Here is a 19,579-nt window from a genome sequence, read left to right on the forward strand (position 1 = left end):
TTCGAAAGGCTTCCAACACAAATGGTACGTGCTTGGGAAGATGCAAGCGTTGGTTAATATGCTCAACACATGTTGTACACATGCATTGGAGTATTACACTGTGCCCCCTAAATAGATACAATTGTGTGTGTAACTACAAATAAACATAGACAGACAAACTTTTTTTGAAAATGTTTAACCCTGGCGAAATTTAGAAATAAAAAGAAATACTCAATGTTAATATATTACTAATGTGGAAAAATTAATAGCATTTATCTAGAAAGTCACAATTTAAAAGAACTACATTAATATGAGGTTGTTTAATTAGAAGTAGTTTGCTTAAAAAAACCTATTAAGCAATAGTATAAAGTTGCTCATGGGAAAATATAACATTATGTTAAAATATAATTATATATATATATATATGAAAAAATAGAGCCCCATGGACCAAAAGTATACAGATTTAAACAGACAAATCAGATAAAGAAACATAAATCAATACCCAATATATGAAAAGACAAGCAAATACTAGGAAAATGCCAATGAAAATAGCCATGAATTACCATCTCACAGCTGTCAGAGTGGGAAAATCAGAAAGTTTGATCATGCCAAATATTGCTGGAAATAATGGATACAGGGACTCACAGATGCCACTGCTGAGAACATAGACAAGACAAACTTTTCTGGAAAAGGATGAGGCACTACTTTATGTAATTAGCAAAACATATACCCTTTGGCCAGAACTTTCTCTTACAGGTTCTCATTGTCCAATTTCTGTTGTTACAGTAGAGCGTCTGAGATTAGGTAATTTGTAAAGGAAACAGATTTATTTTGACTCATGGTTTTGGAGCCTGGAAGATCCAAGAGCAGACGGCTGCATCTGTTGAGGCTTTGTGCTGCTTCAACTCATGGCACAAAGTAGAAGGGCAAGCAGATGTGTGCAGAGAACAAGAGAGCCAGCCTTGCTATGAAACAGGCACTCTTGTGGTAAGGACCACTGCTTCTCAAGGATGAAAACTCACTCCCAGGAGAGAAGCACCCACCCATCCAAGAGGGCTCTGTATCCATAACACAACCACAAGGTCCCAGTTCCCAGCACTGACCCATGGAAGGACTAAGATTCTAACACGGGAACCTGTTCATCTCCCATGGATCCAGGATGCGTCACAGAAGGGGAAATTCGTTTTAGTACTTCTTGTTGAAGTGCACAGCTGGATGCAGTTTAGAGAGCCCACTGATTAGAAAAATGAGACGTGTCACGTGAGGTAGGCACACAACACAGCACTGTGTTGCCTGAGGCCTACACAGAACAATGTGGGTAAATCCTAAAATCTTAGCACTTGTAAAAAAAACAAAACAAAAAAGTAAGATTCAATGTGAAGTATACTAACTGGTGTTCTATGGTGAGAATAAGCTGGATGGGAAGGAAGATTATTAATAAAAGGAAATTAACTAATGAAGGATGAGCGGTAGTCTGGATCAATGATGATACTATATATTGCAAATAGGCTTTTTTTTTTTTTTGCCTTTTGCAGTTGTGGAGTGTGTGTGTGTGTGTGTGTGTGTGCGCGCACACAAATTTTGTTTATCCAGGAAGATATTATATAAAAATAACTCAAAGTTTTAAGGGGCATCAATTGCATCAGAAAAGCACTTTGGGCTTCTCAGTGATTTAAAAGGGCTCTCAGATCAAGATATTCATAACTGCTGTGCTAATACAATAGACAGGAATTCCAAAGAGGAGATTAAATCTGTTAGAACCAATTCTGCTGCCAATTGAAGAACATCCTATGAATGAAAGTTTCCTATTACTTTAGAAAGTTTGAGTAAACACTCAAATGACACCTACCTTTTACTTTAGGGCCCCTTTGTGTAAACTCTGCCTGCTTTTACACTAAGAGACAGACCATTGATTGAATTGGCAGTATCAGTAGCAGTAGAAAATGCAGGCCTTTGGGAGGGGGTTGACTGAAGTAGCAGATGAAGGATCTCTCTCTCTCTCTCTCTCTTTCACTCTCTCTCTTTTCTTTCTCTCTATACATCTCTGTCTTTTAAACAAAATGAAAATTTTAAAATGTTAAGAAAAAAGTGAAACAGCTCTCACTGGAGGAGGTGAGACCATGTCTGATCACAAAAGCCCAGCCATGGTTCTGTGCTGAAATTGCAGGGCAGCTTACGCTCAAAACTTGAGTCAAATATGGGGAGGAAATATTTCCTCCTCCTTTAATAGAGTACTGCAGTGTCATAGTCTGTTCAGGTTGCTGCAACCAAACACCACAAATGGGGTGGCCGACTCACAAGGGAAATGTTTGACTCCTGCTTCTGGAAGCTGTGTCTGTGGTTCTGGTGAGGGCCCTCTTCCAGGCTGCCGTCATCTCTGTGTGCTCAGTTGGAGGAGAACAGGGAGAAAGTCTAGCAGCAGTGACAGTTTTTCTTTCTTATGACAAATATCTGAGACAAGCTACTTGTTAAGAAAGTTTACAGTGCAAGTTAGGGTCGCCTTATTATTAACTTTGATATCTGATAACAGTGGCAGTGGAGTGTAAACTGTGCCAAAAGGAAAGGTTGTATGGGAACCAAGAAGCAGAGGCCAGTTAGACCTAATTCTTCAACCTTTATAAAGAACCTCACAAAAACTTAGGACACAGTGCTGATAATCTAAGAATCTTGTACCTGCTTCTAGACCTGCCTTATTGACAATATAATTCTATCATGTCTCTGACCTCATGGTAACATTGATTTGTGACTTTTGGTATTAAATGTCTTCAAGAGGTGCTGACTTTGTGGTATAGCGTGTTAAATCTTTGCTTGTGATTCTGGCATTCTTTATCAGGGTATTGATTCAAGTACCAGCTGCTGTATTTCTGATCCAGCTTACTGCTAATGTGTTAAGGAAGACAGTGGAAGATGACCCAAAACTTGAAACCCTATCACTCAAATGGAAGATGATGATTGAATTCTTGGTTCCTGGACATTGGGGCTACTTGAAGAATGAACCGGTAAGTGAACAATGTCTCTGTCTGTGAGTATATGTTGAATAAATAGAGGCCTTCCAATGAAACTATTGAACATACCTTGACAATAGATACTAGATTTTCTAGCACTGCCTATACCTACAATGTCATGATACACTTAAGTAGTAGAATATTGGATTTATGACTTTTGCTGAAGAATTAAACTATTGTAGTAATATGGGGGAAAAGGGTGGGTGAGGAGGGAGAAAATAGAGGTGGAGGGGAGAATCCCTATACTTATAAAACCATATCATAGAAAATAACATAAACCAGAGAATCAAGATGGTGGAATAGGGTAAGGACACATTTAAACGGACGGAAAAACATTTAATCAGGATGAAGCAGAGAGGACATATTCCAGGAAATAGGAAAGAACAGAACCACAGCAGAGGGGTACCTGGAGACTGACAGACACAGGAAAGCAGCGGACACAATGGTGCGGTGTTGCAGTGACTGATACTCCAGTGGCATTCAGCTAACAGCCATCTGAACTCCACCAGCAGCCGGAACTCCACCAGCAACCAGGTGGGAAGGGACTTTCACTGGGAGCTTGGGAGGTGAACCCAGACAAAGAACTGTCCGTTTTGCTGGTCCGTTTGATTTGGCCAGGAGCAGAGACAGAGCAGCAGATCCCAGATGGGCAGTGCAAGAACAGGGTGGATTTCACAGCCCAGTCAGCCCCCTAGAGCTGAATTGGGCGCCATTTTGCGTAAGGAGGCAAAGGCAAGGGAAAGGACTGAGCATATGCTGAGCTGGGAGTGAACTCATTTCTGACTCAGTGAACTGCAGCCACGTGGCATTCTACAGGTTCCAACTAAGACAGGTCTGGGTAGCCCTAAGGCCTGATGGCCAGCAGATTAAGAACTCTAGTAGTGGTATGTCAGGCGCCATTTTGTACACTGTGGCAATAGCTTTAGGACTGCAGGGAACAACAGTGAACTGCGCATGTGCTGAGCTCGCTAGAACTCACTGAGTTCCGTGAATTGCATTGGTCCGGCATGAAATAATACTGACTGTGGCATCATATGGGTCAAAATAGGTCTGTGAGGCACCCAGACCTAACATCCAACAGGTTCCCACAAGATCAGCATCACCAACAACCTAGCTATGTAGGACACCTGGTGTCTCTCTAATCCTGGAACCTACTCCAACCAGAAGTGGGAGAAAGGTTGCAGAGACACGGTGCAGCCTCAGCATGGTATCACAGGAGGTGGAGAGTGGTGAGCCAGGAGCCAGGGCTGTGGAGACCGTGGTGGAAATCTAACATAAGAACCCAGACCTGGAACTCGCTGGAGGTTGTGGCACAAGTGGCTGCAAGCAAAAAGTTGTGTACCAACTGCAATAAGTAAAATCGCATTGTAGACCTGTGGGTGACAGAGCTTAGAAACCTGCCCCAAGGAGAAGACTCTGCTAACCAGAAGTACAATGACCCAAAGCAAAAGAAGAGGCAACGGCACAATGAATATTACTGAAAACTCCCCTGCAAAGGAGCAAAACCCTATGCCAACCTCAGAGTGAACTGAGGAAGACATCGAGAAAATGGGGGACACAGAATTCATAAAATTCATTTTAAAGCTTCTGAACAAAAATGAGAAGCACATAGAGGAGTTCAAAGAATTTAAGGAAGCACTAAACCAAATCAAGGCTGGTATATCAGAAATTAAGAACACAGTAGATTAAATTAAAAGTACAAAGCAGAATCTCCAAAATAGAATGAAGCAAGCAGAAGAAAGAATCTCTTGGAAGGTATTTCCTGCCATCAGGGGGAAGCAAACAAAAAGCTGGAAGCAGAGCTGCATCAGGCCAAAACAAGTATTCAAGACACTATTAAGAGGCCAAATAGAAGAGTTATGGGAGTCCCAGAAGGTGCAGAAAGAGAAGCTGAGTTTAAAAATGTATTTAATGAAATAATAAGAGAAAATTTCCCTAATACAGAGAAAGAATTGGGAAACAAGATCCAGGAGGGGCACAGAACTCCCAACAGGCTTGATCAAAAGCGATCTTCACCAAGACACATGATTATCAAGCTCTCTTCAATTGAACATAAGGAAAAGATCCTTAAATGTGCACGTGAAAAAATCAACTGACATATAAAGGAATGCCAATTAAACTCACAGGAGATCTCTCACAGGAAACTCTACAGGCCAGAAGAGAATGGAGTGACATATTCCAGATTCTAAAAGAAAAAAATTGTCGGCCAAGGATAACATATCCAGCAAAGCTTTCCTTTGTTTTTGAAAATGAAATAAAATTCTTCCACAGTAAAGAAAAGTAAAAGAATTTGCCTCTTCCAAACCTGCCCTACAAATGATACTTCAAGATGTTCTCTTGACAGAGAAGAGGAATAGCACCTACCAAAACCAAAGGCAAATGGGAAAAACATCCCAGTAAAATGACAACAGAAGACTAAACCAATGAACAACCCATTCCTAAAATGACAGGACCAAAGTACCATCCATGCATACTGACCTTGAAGGTAAATGGATTAAGTTCAATCAAACGTCATAGATTAGTAGACTGGATTAAAAGACAAAACCCATCTATTTATTGTCTGGAGGAGACACACTTCACCAACAAAGATCAACGGAAACTATATCACATGGGTTTTGTTGTTTTCTGTTGGTTTCATCTCTTCAAAACACTTTCTTCTGATTAAATCATTCAGTGACTCGTAGATCATACAGTAGCATCATTTTCTTCAAGAAGGTTCTTGATTTTCATTTCTTCAGCTACACATTAGTCATTTAGTAGCATGTTAGTTAACTTCATGGTGTTGTTAATTTCTTTTTTCTCCCTGATGTTGATTTTGTTTTGTGGCTTTTCATTTAATGGGATGTATAGTAGCTGTGTAATGGAGACTGTCATATCCAGTAACATGTCATTTAACTTCATGGCATTGTAAATTTCTATTTTTCCATTGTTGATTTTGTATTAAGATTTTTCATTTGAGGGGATGTACGGTAGCTGTGAAATGGAGACTAACATCCAGATGTGAGGATGCAGTGTAGTATGCATTTCTGCTTCCAAAGATGGACTTACAATGAAACTGTTTACTCTATCTTGACAATAGGATGTTGGACTCTCTGCCATTGTCCATGCCCGCGATGATGGACATAAGACTGTGTATGAAGAACTATATGCTAGTAATGATATAGAGGAACTAGGTTGTGGGAGGGTTATTGAGGAGGGGATAAGGGAAATGCCAGGAGCCTATGGAATTGTATCATAAAATGATAGCAATAATAAGAAAATGTAAAAAAAGAAAATCACGTAAACGTAAACGTTTAAACAGATGTCTCTTCCTCCTTCTCTCTCTCTCTCTCTCTCTCTCTCTCTCTCTCTCTCTCCCTCCCTCCCTCCCTCCCTCCCTCCCTCCCTCCCCCTCCCCGCAACTATGCCTTTTAAATAAATCCATCAGTCGTGGAGTTGGAATTGCAACACATTCACCATGACAAATAATTCATATGCTCACTTTAACAAACATCCATTTTCATCAGTCTCATGGTACCTTTACATGGATTAATGTTAGGTTGCTCCTTACTAATGACATTCTAAGCAATTACTACATGCTTGGAATTTGCTAAAGCGGATAAAAAAATAAGAGAAGAGTTTTCTTCAAAGATTTATCATGTAGGTGGAAAAGAAGCAAATATATTTAAGATTTAAGAAATCAAGCTCTATAGGAAAATGAATTTAGTATTTTTACTGAATTCAGCATCTATCTACTAATTGCCTTTTATGTACAAAGCGCTATGGGTGGTGAATTTTATAGACATTTAGTTTACCTGTGTCTTAATCTTATTAATTAGGGCCCATGATCTCTTGCTCAAAGGTTAAGGGATGAGGGTTTGGGTTAGTGAATTTTGCAAGATAACAGTTTACGTGTTTACGTGAGTAGCCATGGGTTTTCAGAATCCAATATTTGTCTTATTGTGCCAACCTTCTAGATTATTTATTTACTAGATTTTTATTTATTTGAGACAGATCTGATCTCTAGTAAGTTTATAGCTCATGAGCAAAGCTAGTTTCATTCAGAAATAGCAGTGCAATGTGTTGAGTCACCAAGGATTCTTTCAGGAGACTGACCATAGGTAAATATTGACTCATTGCACTTTCTCTTGGGGATGCTCTCCAATTCAACAGGGCTCTTTACTTGTGTAAGTCCCTCAACAGATCGTTGTCAGATGTGACTCTGTGTTTGCCCTGCCTGCTCTTAGACCAGGGCAGCTGGAAGGCATTACTTTATATGACTATCACAGATTGATGCCAGAAAAAAATAAATTAATGAATGTGAAAAGCAGAGAAACAGAGAAGAGGAAATGGATCTCTCTGTTAGAGAAATCTCTCATCTGTTGATTTACTCCCCTAATGCCTACAACCAGAGGGGGTGAGGCCAATGACACAAGCCAGGAACTCAACCTAAAACTCCCGTGAAGGTGGCAGGGACACACTTGTGCCATCTCCTATGATCCAAGAAACTGGAATGGGAAATTGAGCTAGGAGTTAAATTCAAAAACTGTAAAACGGGATGTGTCTATCACTAGAGATGTCCAAGTCACTATGACAAATGCATTCTGCTTGTCAGAGAACTGAATTTAAATCATCTATTTTATTCACTTTTTCAATTAATGAGGAATTGAGAGTTTAGTATACATTGAGTTTTTCCTTATTCTATTTATTTAAAAAAATCCTGACCTGTTATAATAATAAATCCTGTAGATTTCAGAGTGCTTATGGATAAGTAACTAGAAAGACATAGAGCCATCTTGAACTCCTGGTGACAAATGCCGTACTCCTTAAATTAGCATTCAACAATGTATTTCTTATCTCAGAAGTTTAGGATGAAAAACAAAGGAATCTCAAAATTGGAATTTGAATTCATTTTGACTTTTAGACAGGTATTTCATTCCAGAAGATAGAACACCAAATCTAAGTGGTTAGCATATCTGTCATTGGGCCTAAAGTTTGAGTTGCTTCGTATGTTTGAACACCCTAACACCTACTCCTATTAGGGACATTACTTTGAAAAATTAAAGGCCTATCCTTGTGAACTAATTGGTGTCACAGGTTTGGTATAAATACTACAAGTAACTAGACAAGTTGGTTGGTTCTAATATAAAAGAGAAGGGTTGATTGTAACAGGAAAATCATGACAGAGAAATCCAATGGTTTTGAGTCAGAACAACTGAATCAAAGTGCTGATTTTACTAAATGAAAGACATGTGTCATTGAGCCGATGTTGGTCCCTACCAAACCTTAGTGTTCCCATTTGTGCACTTGGGAACAGTAAGGCATGGCTGGCATAAGGTTTGTTCGGAGCCTGACACTTGACTCAAGCTACACCTCTGTGTGGTGTCAAGCACGTCAGCCTACCGGCCTTTGTGTTATTTCAGCATTATAAACATATTCAGAACACTCTTGCAGGTAGTTAAGGTCTTTCAAATGAAACAAAACTAAACAAAATCACCCTGGCCTCTAAGATTACAGACTTAGATGAGTATTTGTTACGCAAAATTATTCTGAAGGATGAATTCTTTTTTTAACCAGCCCATACTAAATTCCAAATGTAATCCTATTGGAAAAATAGAACTCCAGCATCAGCAATCCTCTTGGAGGGCTCTTGTCAATTTGACAGGTTTGACAGGCGGACAAATTTAATTTATTAAAATATTCTGTCTAGCATTTCTAAAAGACAAGGGGTTTTTACACTGTACATAGGCTGTTTTCACAGCCTTATTAGAATAAATGCATAACGTCAGCTGTTTTTCTTTGGAATTCATTAAGATGAGATTTGGAACTTAAATACATGCAGTCCATGTACAACTGAATATTTTGGCAAACTTCTCAATCTTTGTGTATAAATTGGAATTTCTCCTTTCTTCAAGGAGTTCCACACAAGAAAGAAATGTTTTCCATGTATGATGTGTTGAATTTTCTGGAGATTTTTAACTGTAGTTAATACAAATCTTTAGGAAGCCAATACTTGGCTCCAAAAGTCTTGCTTAGAATCATCTGTGAAAATTTAGAATTTCTTCAAATAAATGGCTTAGGTTTGTTTTTCTTCAAAGTAGTTCTATGATTTCTATTGAAAGAATGTGGTCAGAATTAATAGATTTTTCTGTTTTTTTTCCCCGCAAAAGATCATTTTTGTAATAAACATAGTATTCTTTAAAACTGAAATATTTCTATCGCAGTTAGCCAATATCATTGCTTGGGATTTACAGTTCCTTTAACAATTGTTCTACCCTAGCTGAACTGCTAGTGCTTCATCGTCATGAGAACGCGCCCAAAACCCAAGACCAGCCGTTGGCGATCACTGTGCTGAGAGCCTACTTGGAGCCTGAGACTGGCCCCTGGCCATCACTGTCGTGAGAGCCCACCTGGAGCCTGAGACTGGCCCCTGGCCTTCACTGTCGTGAGATTTCACCTGGAGCCTGAGACTGGCCTTCAGTGTTGTGAGAACCCACCTGGAGCCTGAGACTGGCCCCTGGCCATCACTGTCGTGAGAGCCCACCTGGAGCCTGAGACTGGCCCATGGCCATCACTGTGCTGAGAGCTCACCTGGAGCCTGAGACTGGCCCCTGGCCATCACTGTCGTGAGAGCCCACCTGGAGCCTGAGACTGGCTCCTGGCCTTCTTCACTGTCGTGAGAGCCCACCTGGAGCCTGAGACTGGCCCCTGGCCATCACTGTCCTGAGAGCCCACCCAGAGCCTGAGACTGGCCCCTGGCCATCACTGTTGTGAGAGCCCACCTGGAGCCTGAGACTGGCCCCTGGCCTTCAGTGTCCTGAGAGCCCACCTGGAGCCTGAGACTGGCCCCTGGCCTTTACTGTCGTGAGAGCCCACCTGGAGCCTGAGACTGGCCCCTGGCCATCATTGTCGTGAGAGCCCACCTGGAGCCTGAGACTGGCCCCTGGCCATCATTGTCGTGAGAGCCCACCTGGAGCCTGAGACTGGCCCCTGGCCATCACTGTCCTGTGAGCCCACCCAGAGCCTGAGACTGGCCCCTGGCCATCATTGTCGTGAGATTTCACCTGCAGCCTGAGGCTGGCCTGTGGTCTTGTGTTTCTGTGTCTGGCCTCAGGCTCTCTCCTTGAGCAAGATCTACCTCAGTCAGTTATTGCTGCCTGTAGTCCAGCCTGACTCTAAGAATACCATTCTACTTTAGACCTTCATCTCTTATGAAGAATCTGCCACAGCCCTGTAAACTGAATCTCAGGTAACCACTTAATCTGTCCATTAGAATCTTTCCTACAAAGATGCACTGGAAATAGAACTGATTAGTAAATCAACTGCTAATAACTGGCTAATCGTAGTTCCTCAGCACATGGGTCTTGATCTAAACATTTAAATTTTACTTTTATAAACTGCAAAGGACCAAATTTACTTCATGCAAAGTATATTATATGATAACAGGGATAGTCTATTATATTTAAATAAGAAAAAGGATTTTGTATATTTCTAACTACTGATAAGAAATTCAACAGTAATGGGTGATTGTCTCAGAAATATCAGTTAAGCCCTTTATTCTAGTCAGTGAGTTTGATTTCTTGAAGCTGATAAATACTGTTAGATTCTCATTCATTTTCTCTTTTATGGTATTTTAAAGAAATTATTACTTGACCATACTTGCATCTGTATGGTCTGAAACTAAGGCTTGCCTTTAGTAAGAACCCATTAAATGCTTAAGGGGTTGATCACCTACTAAAAGTCAATAATATATAAACAGCATGCACTATTCTTATAGTAATGATGGTAGCCTTTGAATTAAATGGACTGAGTTGAATTACATCAGCATTGGTTGGACACCCAATACAGACCAGAGAACAACTACAAATGAATCAAAGATCAAAACTCCAAAATCCATGCCTCAATATTGAGACTTATTTCAGAAGGCAATCAGGTTACCGTTGACTTAAATCAATTGCATTGATATATCTTAGGGACTGAAAATCCAAATATTAAATGTGTTGATAAAATGTTAGACCAGATTAAGAGGAGAAAGATAACTTAGCTGCTTTTTTTTTTCCTATTGGACCAGTGGGTGTTGCTGGAAAAGGAGACATTTTGCAAAATGGCCAAGAATCAAATGGGGTCCTTATCAGAGGAGAGAATGTGGCATGGTGTGAGCAAAGGAGAATGCTGACAAGACTTTGGAGGAAGGTAAGAGTCCTATACAGATGGCTTCCAGCAAGAATTCAGTGCCTTGCCTCACGGTGAGAAACTTCAGAGTTCTGCAGGGTGGGCATGGGATTCAGGGAACAGGCTGGGTATGCCGTGGTGGTTTCTAGATTTGTATCTAGTTAGTTATAGAAAGCCCTAAAGGACTTGAAAGAAGTCACATGGGCAGAACAAATTGGTTTTAGAGCATTTATTCTGTGGGTCCACAGAGAATGGCATAACTACTTGTGTTCCTGTGTTCTTGTATAGATCCTGTCTCATAAAATCACACACAAATGAAGTAGACGCACACAAGGGGCCCTGACTTTGGAATCAGAGCAGTGAGGCTGCATAATGAAAGCTCCTCTCTACTGTCTCCTTTGAAAATTGCTCTCTGGGAGGAAGCAGCGCTTCACCAGAACCCCCATTTGCCTTGATTTCTAATCCCAAATTACTAATAATAGCTCATTCTGAAGAAGTACTCCATTCTCAGCTCCTGACACTTTCTTTCTTAACAAGATATTATAGTTTAAAATCCCAAATTAAAATGGCTTTTCTGAGACATTGACAACCATAACCATGACCCAAACCAGATTAAACTCTATTAAAAGCCCAGAGATATGATGTGAATAATAATTCCCTGGGAAAGTGTGGGCTTCTTCTCCAAGAAGCTCCAGGGAAAATATACACACACAAACACAAATATGACAGTAATTAATCTAGTTACATTTTTAATGTTCAATTTGCAGCTGTTTAAATAACCTGGCGGTCCAAAAGTTATCCATCAAAATCAAAGGAGGCCATTTTTCTGCTGCTCCCCCTACTGGTAGGGTAGGCGAGGTGATATATACATATTTGAAATACACACATATAAAAATATGTTTATGTCTGATACACACATATATATCAAATATATATATATATATATATATATATATATATATATATACACACACATATACTTTTTTCCTTCCTTTAAATGTGCCCTAAGGCAGGTATTTGGTAATAAGCTTGGGAGAGATTTTATTTTTCCAATGGTGAACAGCGCCTGGGTTCTCAATAGGACCTTTCTATCCTGAATGGATGTCTCTGGTTGTCTGGGGTTCATTTCCCTGAAGTGGTCCATGTGGGAAGCATCTTGTCTCATCTTTGTTTCAAGTTGATATTCGTTTGCCTGTCTACTCACCACCTTCAAAAGTATTTCATCTTGGTAGAATTAAATCACCAAAAGGAGGAAAACCTGTGTTCCCATCATGATGAAACTCATAACATTGACTGATGAGGTGATGTTTGTGCTGGTATACATGGTGTTATGGCTGACTGCCCAGCACTTGTAGCATAATATCATGCAATGTCAATTTCTAAGGCATATTTTCTAAATAGAAATTGATTTTCTACCCTATGGTTCTCAACATTAACGTATTATATGTATGTTCAGGCCATTTCTACCTTGGTTAGACTCAGAATAAGTTGAGAAGCGCACTCCCTTCCCTGGTTCGTCTTGCAGTCATTTAGTGGACTCAGAATCTCTGCGCGTACTTGACTTTTCAGCTGCAAAAGGAGTAGGTGAGAGAGCTTTTCCCACAGACCTAATAAAGCTAGAGGGAGATAGATGTAAATGATAGTTCTAGAAAGGGAGAGTCAGGGAGTGGTGAAAGTACATGGAGATGTACAGAGGAAAAAGACTAAAGCCATCCCACGGGTAGTATGGAGCCTCGTGAAGAATGGATGAGAAAGACCACTGTTGGGCATTTGGTTGGCAGTGAGACAAAGGCGCTGAGGAGTCTCTGAAGCATGAATGGAAATTACATGCTCTACAAAATGTCCTGTGTGGTGCCTTGATCAGCTGAGAAGCAAAGGAAATGCCTCTGGGAGAACACGGCTCAGACCCTGGAGGACTGTGCCTGCCCTGCCAAGGAGTTTGACCTGTACCCTGTGAGTGCTAGGTCTGTATTTAGACAGATCACTGTTGCTGCAGATGCTTGAATTCAGGAGCTGCAGTGGTGCAGACAGTTGGTGAAGCTGTGAGACCACCCTGTCTCTTACACATAGAAGAGGGGTCCTGCCAATGCGCCCAACCGAGTGCAAGCGTATAGACACAGCAAATACCCACCCATAGACTCACACACACAGAAGTACGCAGCCACTCACCTTCACTTCTCAGTGTCTACAGACCCCGGAATATTCCTTTTGTGGCTTCTCTTGAACTTAGTCTTGTTCTTGAACTTGATTCAGGTCTTAAGAAGACAAGGAGCCATCTGAGAAGACCTCATTGCTGTGGGTACAGGTTATATACTTAATGTGATAACCTGAAAATCAGGAGATACTCTGGCTACCTAGAGATAACAAAAGGGCAGGGCTGGCAAGTAATATTCTGGAGTAGACAAGCAGCTGCATCCGAGAATTAAATTATAATCAGAGAATGTTTAGTAAAAGCATTTCCTAAACGTTATATAGGATATATTCTAAAGCAATGTTCACATTTCCTGAAGTTCAAATGCAAGTGAAGGTCTTGCAGTTTGGTTTTCTAAGTCTGGTAACCCCAGCCCTAAGCCTTTCATCTATCTCTGCTCTAGTGTCTCATTCCCAAACACCCATAACTCCCTACTCCACTGGTAGATATTTCCACTGAGAGCAAAAGGCAGAACAAAATAGTGTGTGCTGCTGGAAGATGTAGTACAAAGTCATTGCTTATGTGATCAACAGATCTGCTCATTCTCCCGTAGAAGCTGAAATGTGAAAGCAGTGGGCTTGGGACTGAGCAAGCAGCTGCGACTGGGTTTGGAATAATCTGTTTTCTATAGCAAATATCAATATACATATATGCTAAAGAAGTCCTCAGGCTTCCCGTGTGCTAATAGCACATAATGTCTACATTGCAGAATAAAGACAAAACTCCTGCCAAGAAGCAGAGAAGCAGCTCTTATATAACCTTTTCTATGTCTCAGGACATTGGATGGAGCTCAGATTAGATTTAGAACCATTTATTGTGTGCTAGAAATTGAAGACACCTTATATTTTATAACTTCAGACAAAAAGTTCAGAACTTGTGTTTCTATGAAAAGTAATTTAATATAAAAGTCTATTTTAAGATTTTGTTACATAATTGAGTAATGTTTATTAAGAAAAACACCCATGCTCAAACCCCATCAAGTGTGATTTTCCCAGTCAGAGATAAGTGCATATTTTAGTAAGTCTTTTCCTACATATCAGAAAAATTTTCTTAGCAAGAATCTACAATAAGCTTCCTTCTGAAGGAATCATCTGAAGAAAAATATCTCCCTTAAGTGATTCAGAGATGAAGCTGGGAGTGGTTATAGTCTGAATTGTTTGCTTGTTCTCTGTCTCTGACCAAAGATTAGAGGAGGGCCCAGTGTGGTAACCCATGGCTAAAATCCTTGCCTTGCATGCACTGGGGTCCCATATGGGCACCAGTTCTAAGGTTCTAATCCTGGTGGCCCTGCTTTTCATGCTTCCCATCCAGCTGCCTACTTGTGGCTGTCAAGGATGGCCCAAGGACTTGGGACCCTGCACCCATGTGAAATACTTCTTAGAGGCTCTGAATTCCTGGCTTCAGATTGGCTCAGCTCTGGCCATTGTGGCCAATTGAGGAATGAATCAGTAGACAGATCTTCCTCTCTGTCTTTCCTCCTCTTTGTTTATCTGGCTTTCCAATAAATAAATAAATAAATAAATAAATAAATAAATAAATAAATCTTTATAAAATGAGAGGATATTTCATGCTTTTCCTGGATTTTTTGAATCTGAAGTTTTTTTTTTTCTTTCTAGAAGCCAATAGAATATTTTAAATACCCTTTAATGGAAATCAATCAACCTGAAAGCTCAGATAGTGTTACTTTCATGAGCTTTCTAGAATGGTAGCCTCACCATTTTCACTTAGAGAAACATCTTTCGGTCCTACCACATAGACTTGTCAAACACTGGGATTTCTTTTTAGAATTAGTGTGGATGCTGTGTAAGGGAGCAGAGCAGTCTCTTGTGTGTGGAACCCTACTATGGGTCTTGCTCCATTAAACCGTCAGTTGATAAAAACCTGTGTCACGCAGGTGTGTTGCTTTTGGAGCTCTGCTAAGGAGTCCAGTACCCACAGGACTCACCCTCAGGCACATGGGCAGGAAAGATGTTTTTCCCCACGTGGTTAAATACTTAAGAACTGTATGTTATTTCAAGCTCAAATGAAGTAATTATACAATCCTAAAGATGAACTTTGAGTTGTGAAATCAAGGTAATTTTAAAAATTACTATGGCTGAAAGTTGGGATCTTAGCTTTTCTTAACTGTCTTCAGTTAGAATGTAGAGTAGATAATCCTGTTGAAAAACTTACTAGCTCATTGTAGCATCTCATAACCTCCCCATTTCATCCTGCTTCTTATTTTTCAATTACTTCTCATCTCTGCAGCTTTTCTTCCAAGTTTTGTCATTTTCGTTAGAACAACCAGAAACCTGTTCCGCAACTGAGGTCAGCTGCAGAATTCCCACGCTTTGGTCTTTCTTGTCTGCACTTGCTCTTAGGCATAGCTGTGTGTTATCCAATCACTCATCAGCACCTCTGACCTGCAGAGCTTTTCTCTGTTTTTGTAGATTTCAAGTCACTTTCCATTTCTTTGAAACAGCATGTATGGTTCTGTGTGCAATTTTGTATGTCTGAAAGAAGTAATTGTGTCTTATAAGCACACAAAGTCACTAAAACATTCATGGGAACCATACAGATTTTTCTTTGCACTGAATAAATTCATCCTTTGATTCAATTTAAAAAAAAACTTTCTAGAATAATCTGGTATATTTCAAAGAAGTGTGTAGTATTTTTGTAAAGTATATATGTATGTATGCATGTGTATCTACACAGCCATACATATGTGTTAATGCATAGATAATAAGCAGATGGATATGGGGGCCTCGGAATTCATGCAAACTGCATTTTCTGAAAAAAAACACCTGGGTATGGATTTCAAAGGTTTTTGTGCCAAAATTAACTTTTAATTCATTTTTCAGGTTTTTCAGTTTCTTTTAAATACATACATATGCACATTCCACTGATAGCTAGTAATTTTCAGCACATGTCAAATGATGTGTCATGTGTATTTCTCTTACTGCATCTCTTCATGTTTCAAGAAACCTGGAAGTTTGTAGTTCCTAACTGCAGGCTATCCTGTGAGTTGTATAACATCGATGAAAGCTAAATACTAACTCGGTTATTGTCATTTGCTTAAACAAGAGAAAGTGGAAAGCTTTGAAGATAAGCCTGTGGATGCAGGGAAACTAGGTTTAGTGTGGACTTTCACTGAAGTTTGACCTTGCTGCCTTTGTTGAATGACATGGCATTTATTTCTTAGTAATATTGAAAGTGTAACACAAAACAGAAGTAATCTAATAAAGTGAGGCTTGAAGACTATTAGGATAAACTGACTATTCAAGTAATTCCTTGTTTTGTAAGCACCAAAGGACGGACTTTTCTGAAAAAGAAAAGCCATCATTCAAATAGTGGTGGGCACCCAAGAAGCCTGTTATGTGGGGAAGACGTTCAGATATGCAAATGTTTAAAAATCTAGTGAAATCATATGCTATCATTGGTCTTCCATCTGTTTTGTACATGACGTCCTGAAATGGCACAGGAGTTTTCTGACTATAGGTTCATATACATTTTTTCTTGTAATAAAATACCGCCATGACATGGATGTACATGTACTTATTGAGTCACTTTTATATGTATCAATTTGATTTGCTGATACACTTTTGTTAAATCTAAGGGCGATATCTATAAATTGTACTTTTTTTAATAAAGAAAGTGTACATTTTGGGAATAAAAGGTTTTTCAGGGATGGTTTTATTTCAAGTAATCTTGGCCTTTTTTTTTTTTTTGAAACAAAATATGTAGGAAAACACACTTAGAAATGAAAATACCTGTCTTTTGATGTCTTCATCAGTATCACCTCCCACAGATAGGCAGGGAGTTCATGGGACTGAGCTCATCTCCAGGTTGGTTTCAGCCAACAATATGGAAGTTACTCAAAGGTAACTCCTGAGGACAAATAAAACCAAACCTAAATCCTCGGCTCTCATGAAAATATTGAGATTTTTGGCTTCATTTCTAGAACTCTGATAAAATTCAGAAATATTACGTTTACTGCAATAAAAACCTGGGTGTTCCCACACCATCTGCAAAGGTAAATTCCACCTTCTTGGTCTCATTTTCATCATTAATAATGCCCTAAAAATAGATACCACCTTGAGAATAAAGATAATATCTTTACTATAGAAAATATTTTGATTATTAGAGAGTACTTTAAAAAGTTTGCAAGCAAATCATAAGTTTATTTTTGTGCAAAAATTTAAAAATTTATGCATAGTGTTATATATATGTATATATATATTCTTCATGAATATTTTGAACACACACCTTCCCTCCCTTTGCATGGCTTTCCAAAATTTTTTGCACAAGAACAAATTTATCTTTTAATTCTGTTTTCCCAAAGGCTTTCTGAATTACCCTTGTATCCTCTACATGACACAGTGCCAAAAGAATTATTCTTCCATTGGTTATTAACATTGACCAAGGAAAAATAAGTGATTATTTCAACGGGAATAGAAGAACCCTTAGAAACATTTCCAGCTCCTTTTACAATGAGTGTTATGTTAACTGTGAATTTGTAGAAGTATTATAATCAACCAAATCCTTAATGCAATGAATGCTACGTTAACTATCATGTTTTCATTGCCACTGTAGTGTGCACAAAAATCTGTTAGAGAGAAACCCGATTATGTGTCATCACAGTAAATAAATCCTGGTATTAGGTGTGATAGAGACTGACTCATTTCTTTTGCCAAGCACCACTCTTCAAGTGACGGGTAGAAGACAAAATGTCAAGAAGGAGTCCTGTTGAAACAAGTGCTTAAGATGGTGTTTAATACAGCAGGGAACCAAGATACACAGTCAGACACAATAAAGAATGTGGAGCTTGTGGATACAACAAAGAACTTCGGGTTATGATCTGCCACCTGTTCTTTGAAGGGGGGGAAAGGGAAATAAATGTCTTTCAGTTCTCCATACATGCAAAGGTAAGGTAGTTATTACAAAAATTTTGCCACTGTATATGCTGAAAGAAAAGGCTATGTATTTGCATGTTTTCTAAAAATAAATCACTCAATAGGCTTAAGAAAAATATTTTAGTTCATCTATCATTGATCTTTTGATTCAAGATCAGGGAATAAATCTAGGATGAAAACAAAAATCCAAAACAGAAATGAATCTTCTACCATGGAAAGGCATCTCCAGTCTCAGCTAACCTCGACTTTGTTATTATTGCATTATTTGTGAAATGCCAAAAAAAAAAAAAAATCTGGCTTTGGCCATCGTATTTGCTGTCCAGCTAAATCACACTTGTCAGTAGTGACTGCTTGCAACAATTAGCTCAACAGGTTATTTGACAAAATCCCTTCAAAGAGATGTAGACTCTGTAGGTATCTCACACATGGAATCAAATAACAATCTATCAGGCTGATGTTGCAACAGTAGAGGAAAAATTTGTAAATTCTTGCCCAAGGAGCTTTTCAGGGGCTTCTTGTTTTTGTGCAAAACACACCTTGGCCCTGATCCTGCAAGTTCTTCCCTGTTCTCAGCAACGCATTGGGGCACTGGCCGAGGAGGAGGAGGGCAGGGAATCACCAACTGTGACAGCTGTTGGCAAGACCATCGGAAGGAGAGGCAGGGAGATGGCAATGCAGACCTGAAATGGGCATGTTCTACAACAAGGAGAAAAGATCAGCATGGATCCTGCTAGCAATCTCCACCAAAGCAGGAGAGCTTCCAACTGACAGGAATTCAGTAAGACACACACACATCAACAACTCCACCATCACTAGGGCTGCAGTTCCAAGCCAAGAAACAAAATTACGATATTCCAAAAACAAAACTCTCGTAAGATTTCTGAAAAATAGAGTGACAAGGCAGTTAGCTAAGCTCTTAGCTAAATTCACTCTTAATGGCCGCCAGTATTTAACTGTCATGGAGTAAAGCCATGAAAATAAAAATTTCAATTTGAAATTTTATTAGCATGTTGCTAAAATGGTCAATAAAAACATCAACACGATAAGCTTTGTTGAAATAGTTGGAAAATTGCTCTCTCATCTTTAAAACTTAATTTCCACTCCCCGCGTTCTAGGATTTCTATGTTAGGACCCAAACTAAATATACTGGCTATGGTGCTGTAAGAATGCTGGTTTCCGGAATGTTGCATGTTCTCTCCCTTGCTTTCCTCCAACCCTTTTAAAAATACTAAGATTTTTGCAATTCAGCAGCTCAGGGAGGGGGCGGAGGAGGGGTCAAAATGACTAGCGCTCAGCTCAGCACACCAGGTGCTCCGGGTCTCCCTTTCTTAGGAGGGGCTGGCTATTCTCACCAAATTAAC

This window comes from Ochotona princeps, chromosome 8 (genome assembly GCF_030435755.1).
Source record: "Ochotona princeps isolate mOchPri1 chromosome 8, mOchPri1.hap1, whole genome shotgun sequence".
Taxonomy (NCBI): domain Eukaryota; kingdom Metazoa; phylum Chordata; class Mammalia; order Lagomorpha; family Ochotonidae; genus Ochotona; species Ochotona princeps.